The following is a 6,770-nucleotide window of genomic DNA, read 5'->3' as shown; positions in this document are numbered from 1 at the left end:
TGTTGTTTCCTGAAGAGGACTCCTGATTAGTGACCTAAGGAGCAGCATGTTGTTTCCTGAAGAAGTCTCCTGATTAGTGGCCTAAGGAGCAGCATGTTGTTTCCTGAAGAGGACTCCTGATTAGTGGCCTAAGGAGCAGCATGTTGATGAGGTCTCCTGATTAGTGGCCTAAGGAGCAGCATGTTGATGAAGTCTCCTGATTAGTGGCCTAAGGAGCAGTATGTTGATGAGGTCTCCTGATCAGTGGCCTAAGGAGCAGTATGTTGATGAGGACTCCTGATTAGTGACCTAAGGAGCAGCATGTTGATGAGGTCTCCTTATTAGTGGCCTAAGGAGCAGCATGTTGATGAGGTCTCGTGATCAGTGGCCTATGGAGCAGCATGTTGTTTCCTGAAGAGGTCTCCTGATTAGTGACCTAAGGAGCAGCATGTTGTTTCCTGAAGAGGACTCCTGATTAGTGGCCTAAGGAGCAGCATGTTGTTTCCTGAAGAGGACTCCTGATTAGTGGCCTAAGGAGCAGCATGTTGTTTCCTGAAGAGGACTCCTGATTAGTGACCTAAGGAGCAGCATGTTGATGAGGTCTCCTGATTAGTGGCCTAAGGAGCAGCATGTTGTTTCCTGAAGAGGACTCCTGATTAGTGACCTAAGGAGCAGCATGTTGATGGGGTCTCCTGATTAGTGACCTAAGGAGCAGCATGTTGTTTCCTGAAGAGGACTCCTGATTAGTGACCTAAGGAGCAGCATGTTGATGAGGTCTCCTGATTAGTGGCCTAAGGAGCAGCATGTTGATGAGGTCTCCTGATTAGTGGCCTAAGGAGCAGCATGTTGATGAGGACTCCTGATTAGTGGCCTAAGGAGCAGCATGTTGTTTCCTGAAGCGGACTCCTGATTAGTGACCTAAGGAGCAGCATGTTGTTTCCTGAAGAGGACTCCTGATTAGTGGCCTAAGGAGCAGCATGTTGTTTCCTGAAGAGGACTCCTGATTAGTGGCCTAAGGAGCAGCATGTTGTTTCCTAAAGAGGACTCCTGATTAGTGACCTAAGGAGCAGCATGTTGATGAGGTCTCCTGATTAGTGGCCTAAGGAGCAGCATGTTGTTTCCTGAAGAGGACTCCTGATTAGTGGCCTATGGAGCAGCATGTTGATGAGGACTCCTGATTAGTGACCTAAGGAGCAGCATGTTGATGAGGACTCCTGATTAGTGGCCTAAGGAGCAGCATGTTGAGGAGGACTCCTGATTAGTGGCCTAAGGAGCAGCATGTTGTTTCCTGAAGAGGACTCCTGATTAGTGGCCTAAGGAGCAGCATGTTGTTTCCTGAAGAGGACTCCTGATTAGTGACCTAAGGAGCAGCATGTTGTTTCCTGAGGAGGACTCCTGATTAGTGGCCTAAGGAGCAGCATGTTGTTTCCTGAAGAGGACTCCTGATTAGTGACCTAAGGAGCAGCATGTTGTTTCCTGAAGAGGACTCCTAATTAGTGACCTAAGGAGCAGCATGTTGTTTCCTGAAGAGGACTCCTGATTAGTGACCTAAGGAGCAGCATGTTGTTTCCTGAAGAGGTCTCCTGATTAGTGGCCTAAGGAGCAGCATGTTGTTTCCTGAAGAGGACTCCTGATTAGTGGCCTAAGGAGCAGCATGTTGTTTCCTGAAGAGGTCTCCTGATTAGTGACCTAAGGAGCAGCATGTTGTTTCCGGAAGAGGACTCCTGATTAGTGGCCTAAGGAGCAGCATGTTGTTTCCTGAAGAGGACTCCTGATTAGTGGCCTAAGGAGCAGCATGTTGTTTCCTGAAGAGGACTCCTGATTAGTGACCTAAGGAGCAGCATGTTGATGAGGTCTCCTGATTAGTGGCCTAAGGAGCAGCATGTTGTTTCCTGAAGAGGACTCCTGATTAGTGACCTAAGGAGCAGCATGTTGATGGGGTCTCCTGATTAGTGACCTAAGGAGCAGCATGTTGTTTCCTGAAGAGGACTCCTGATTAGTGACCTAAGGAGCAGCATGTTGATGAGGTCTCCTGATTAGTGGCCTAAGGAGCAGCATGTTGATGAGGTCTCCTGATTAGTGGCCTAAGGAGCAGCATGTTGATGAGGACTCCTGATTAGTGGCCTAAGGAGCAGCATGTTGTTTCCTGAAGCGGACTCCTGATTAGTGACCTAAGGAGCAGCATGTTGTTTCCTGAAGAGGACTCCTGATTAGTGGCCTAAGGAGCAGCATGTTGTTTCCTGAAGAGGACTCCTGATTAGTGACCTAAGGAGCAGCATGTTGATGAGGTCTCCTGATTAGTGGCCTAAGGAGCAGCATGTTGAAGAGGTCTCCTGATCAGTGGCCTATGGTGCAGCATGTGGTTTCCTGAAGAGGACTCCTGATTAGTGGCCTATGGAGCAGCATGTTGATGAGGACTCCTGATTAGTGGCCTAAGGAGCAGCATGTTGATGAGGACTCCTGATTAGTGGCCTAAGGAGCAGCATGTTGTTTCCTGAAGAGGACTCCTGATTAGTGGCCTAAGCAGCAGCATGTTGTTTCCTGAAGAGGACTCCTGATTAGTGACCTAAGGAGCAGCATGTTGTTTCCTGAGGAGGACTCCTGATTAGTGGCCTACGGAGCAGCATGTTGTTTCCTGAAGAGGACTCCTGATTAGTGGCCTAAGGAGCAGCATGTTGTTTCCTGAAGAGGACTCCTGATTAGTGACCTAAGGAGCAGCATGTTGTTTCCTGAAGAGGACTCCTAATTAGTGACCTAAGGAGCAGCATGTTGTTTCCTGAAGAGGACTCCTGATTAGTGGCCTAAGGAGCAGCATGTTGTTTCCTGAAGAGGACTCCTGATTAGTGACCTACGGAGCAGCTTGTTGTTTTAAAGAGGACCTGATTAGTGACCTAAGGAGCAGCATGTTGTTTCCTGAAGAGGACTCCTGATTAGTGGCCTAAGGAGCAGCATGTTGTTTCCTGAAGAGGACTCCTGATTAGTGACCTAAGGAGCAGCATGTTGTTTCCTGAAGAGGACTCCTAATTAGTGACTTAAGGAGCAGCATGTTGTTTCCTGAAGAGGACTCCTGATTAGTGACCTAAGGAGCAGCATGTTCTTTCCTGATGAAGTCTCCTGATTAGTGGCCTAAGGAGCAGCATGTTGATGAGGTCTCCTGATTAGTGGCCTAAGGAGCAGCATGTTGATGAAGTCTCCTGATTAGTGGCCTAAGAAGCAGTATGTTGATGAGGTCTCCTGATCAGTGGCCTAAGGAGCAGTATGTTGATGAGGACTCCTGATTAGTGACCTAAGGAGCAGCATGTTGATGAGGTCTCCTTATTAGTGGCCTAAGGAGCAGCATGTTGATGAGGTCTCGTGATCAGTGGCCTATGGAGCAGCATGTTGTTTCCTGAAGAGGTCTCCTGATTAGTGACCTACGGAGCAGCATGTTGTTTCCTGAAGAGGACTCCTGATTAGTGGCCTAAGGAGCAGCATGTTGTTTCCTGAAGAGGTCTCCTGATTAGTGGCCTAATGAGCAGCATGTTGATGAGGTCTCCTGATTAGTGGCCTATGGAGCAGCATGTTGTTTCCTGAAGAGGTCTCCTGATTAGTGACCTAAGGAGCAGCATGTTGTTTCCTGAAGAGGTCTCCTGATTAGTGACCTAAGGAGCAGCATGTTGTTTCCTGAAGAGGACTCCTGATTAGTGACCTAAGGAGCAGCATGTTGATGGGGTCTCCTGATTAGTGGCCTATGGAGCAGCATGTTGTTTCCTGAAGAGGTCTCCTGATTAGTGACCTAAGGAGCAGCATGTTGTTTCCTGAAGAGGACTCCTGATTAGTGACCTAAGGATCAGCATGTTGATGGGGTCTCCTGATTAGTGGCCTAAGGAGCAGCATGTTGTTTCCTGAAGCGGACTCCTGATTAGTGACCTAAGGAGCAGCATGTTGTTTCCTGAAGAGGACTCCTGATTAGTGGCCTAAGGAGCAGCATGTTGTTTCCTGAAGAGGACTCCTGATTAGTGGCCTAAGGAGCAGCATGTTGTTTCCTAAAGAGGACTCCTGATTAGTGACCTAAGGAGCAGCATGTTGATGAGGTCTCCTGATTAGTGGCCTAAGGAGCAGCATGTTGTTTCCTGAAGAGGACTCCTGATTAGTGACCTAAGGAGCAGCATGTTGATGAGGTCTCCTGATTAGTGGCCTAAGGAGCAGCATGTTGAAGAGGTCTCCTGATCAGTGGCCTATGGTGCAGCATGTTGTTTCCTGAAGAGGACTCCTGATTAGTGGCCTATGGAGCAGCATGTTGATGAGGACTCCTGATTAGTGACCTAAGGAGCAGCATGTTGATGAGGTCTCCTTATTAGTGGCCTAAGGAGCAGCATGTTGATGAGGTCTCGTGATCAGTGGCCTATGGAGCAGCATGTTGTTTCCTGAAGAGGTCTCCTGATTAGTGACCTACGGAGCAGCATGTTGTTTCCTGAAGAGGACTCCTGATTAGTGGCCTAAGGAGCAGCATGTTGTTTCCTGAAGAGGTCTCCTGATTAGTGGCCTAATGAGCAGCATGTTGATGAGGTCTCCTGATTAGTGGCCTATGGAGCAGCATGTTGTTTCCTGAAGAGGACTCCTGATTAGTGACCTAAGGAGCAGCATGTTGATGGGGTCTCCTGATTAGTGGCCTAAGGAGCAGCATGTTGTTTCCTGAAGAGGACTCCTGATTAGTGACCTAAGGAGCAGCATGTTGTTTCCTGAAGAGGACTCCTGATTAGTGACCTAAGGAGCAGCATGTTGATGGGGTCTCCTGATTAGTGGCCTAAGGAGCAGCATGTTGTTTCCTGAAGCGGACTCCTGATTAGTGACCTAAGGAGCAGCATGTTGTTTCCTGAAGAGGACTCCTGATTAGTGGCCTAAGGAGCAGCATGTTGTTTCCTGAAGAGGACTCCTGATTAGTGGCCTAAGGAGCAGCATGTTGTTTCCTAAAGAGGACTCCTGATTAGTGACCTAAGGAGCAGCATGTTGATGAGGTCTCCTGATTAGTGGCCTAAGGAGCAGCATGTTGTTTCCTGAAGAGGACTCCTGATTAGTGACCTAAGGAGCAGCATGTTGATGAGGTCTCCTGATTAGTGGCCTAAGGAGCAGCATGTTGAAGAGGTCTCCTGATCAGTGGCCTATGGTGCAGCATGTTGTTTCCTGAAGAGGACTCCTGATTAGTGACCTAAGGAGCAGCATGTTGTTTCCTGAAGAGGACTCCTGATTAGTGACCTAAGGAGCAGCATGTTGATGGGGTCTCCTGATTAGTGACCTAAGGAGCAGCATGTTGTTTCCTGAAGAGGACTCATGATTAGTGACCTAAGGAGCAGCATGTTGATGAGGTCTCCTGATTAGTGGCCTAAGGAGCAGCATGTTGATGAGGTCTCCTGATTAGTGGCCTAAGGAGCAGCATGTTGTTTCCTGAAGAGGACTCCTGATTAGTGGCCTAAGGAGCAGCATGTTGTTTCCTAAAGAGGACTCCTGATTAGTGACCTAAGGAGCAGCATGTTGTTTCCTGAAGAGGACTCCTGATTAGTGACCTAAGGAGCAGCATGTTGTTTCCTGAAGAGGACTCCTGATTAGTGACCTAAGGAGCAGCATGTTGTTTCCTGAAGAGGACTCCTGATTAGTGACCTAAGGAGCAGCATGTTGATGGGGTCTCCTGATTAGTGGCCTATGGAGCAGCATGTTGTTTCCTGAAGAGGTCTCCTGATTAGTGACCTAAGGAGCAGCATGTTGTTTCCTGAAGAGGACTCCTGATTAGTGGCCTAATGAGCAGCATGTTGATGAGGTCTCCTGATTAGTGGCCTATGGAGCAGCATGTTGTTTCCTGAAGAGGTCTCCTGATTAGTGACCTAAGGAGCAGCATGTTGTTTCCTGAAGAGGACTCCTGATTAGTGACCTAAGGAGCAGCATGTTGATGGGGTCTCCTGATTAGTGGCCTAAGGAGCAGCATGTTGTTTCCTGAAGCGGACTCCTGATTAGTGACCTAAGGAGCAGCATGTTGTTTCCTGAAGAGGACTCCTGATTAGTGGCCTAAGGAGCAGCATGTTGTTTCCTGAAGAGGACTCCTGATTAGTGGCCTAAGGAGCAGCATGTTGTTTCCTAAAGAGGACTCCTGATTAGTGACCTAAGGAGCAGCATGTTGATGAGGTCTCCTGATTAGTGGCCTAAGGAGCAGCATGTTGTTTCCTGAAGAGGACTCCTGATTAGTGACCTAAGGAGCAGCATGTTGATGAGGTCTCCTGATTAGTGGCCTAAGGAGCAGCATGTTGAAGAGGTCTCCTGATCAGTGGCCTATGGTGCAGCATGTTGTTTCCTGAAGAGGACTCCTGATTAGTGACCTAAGGAGCAGCATGTTGATGGGGTCTCCTGATTAGTGACCTAAGGAGCAGCATGTTGTTTCCTGAAGAGGACTCATGATTAGTGACCTAAGGAGCAGCATGTTGATGAGGTCTCCTGATTAGTGGCTTAAGGAGCAGCATGTTGATGAGGTCTCCTGATTAGTAGCCTAAGGAGCAGCATGTTGTTTCCTGAAGAGGACTCCTGATTAGTGGCCTAAGGAGCAGCATGTTGTTTCCTAAAGAGGACTCCTGATTAGTGACCTAAGGAGCAGCATGTTGTTTCCTGAAGAGGACTCCTGATTAGTGACCTAAGGAGCAGCATGTTGTTTCCTGAAGAGGACTCCTGATTAGTGACCTAAGGAGCAGCATGTTGATGAGGTCTCCTGATTAGTGGCCTAAGGAGCAGCATGTTGATGAGGTCTCCTGATTAGTGGCCTAAGGAGC

The sequence above is a fragment of the Oncorhynchus nerka genome, unplaced genomic scaffold, assembly GCF_034236695.1.
Source record: "Oncorhynchus nerka isolate Pitt River unplaced genomic scaffold, Oner_Uvic_2.0 unplaced_scaffold_1103, whole genome shotgun sequence".
NCBI classification, from domain to species: Eukaryota; Metazoa; Chordata; class Actinopteri; order Salmoniformes; family Salmonidae; genus Oncorhynchus; species Oncorhynchus nerka.
The sequence above is the reverse complement of the archived record's forward strand: the minus strand, read 5'-3'. Positions refer to the sequence as shown.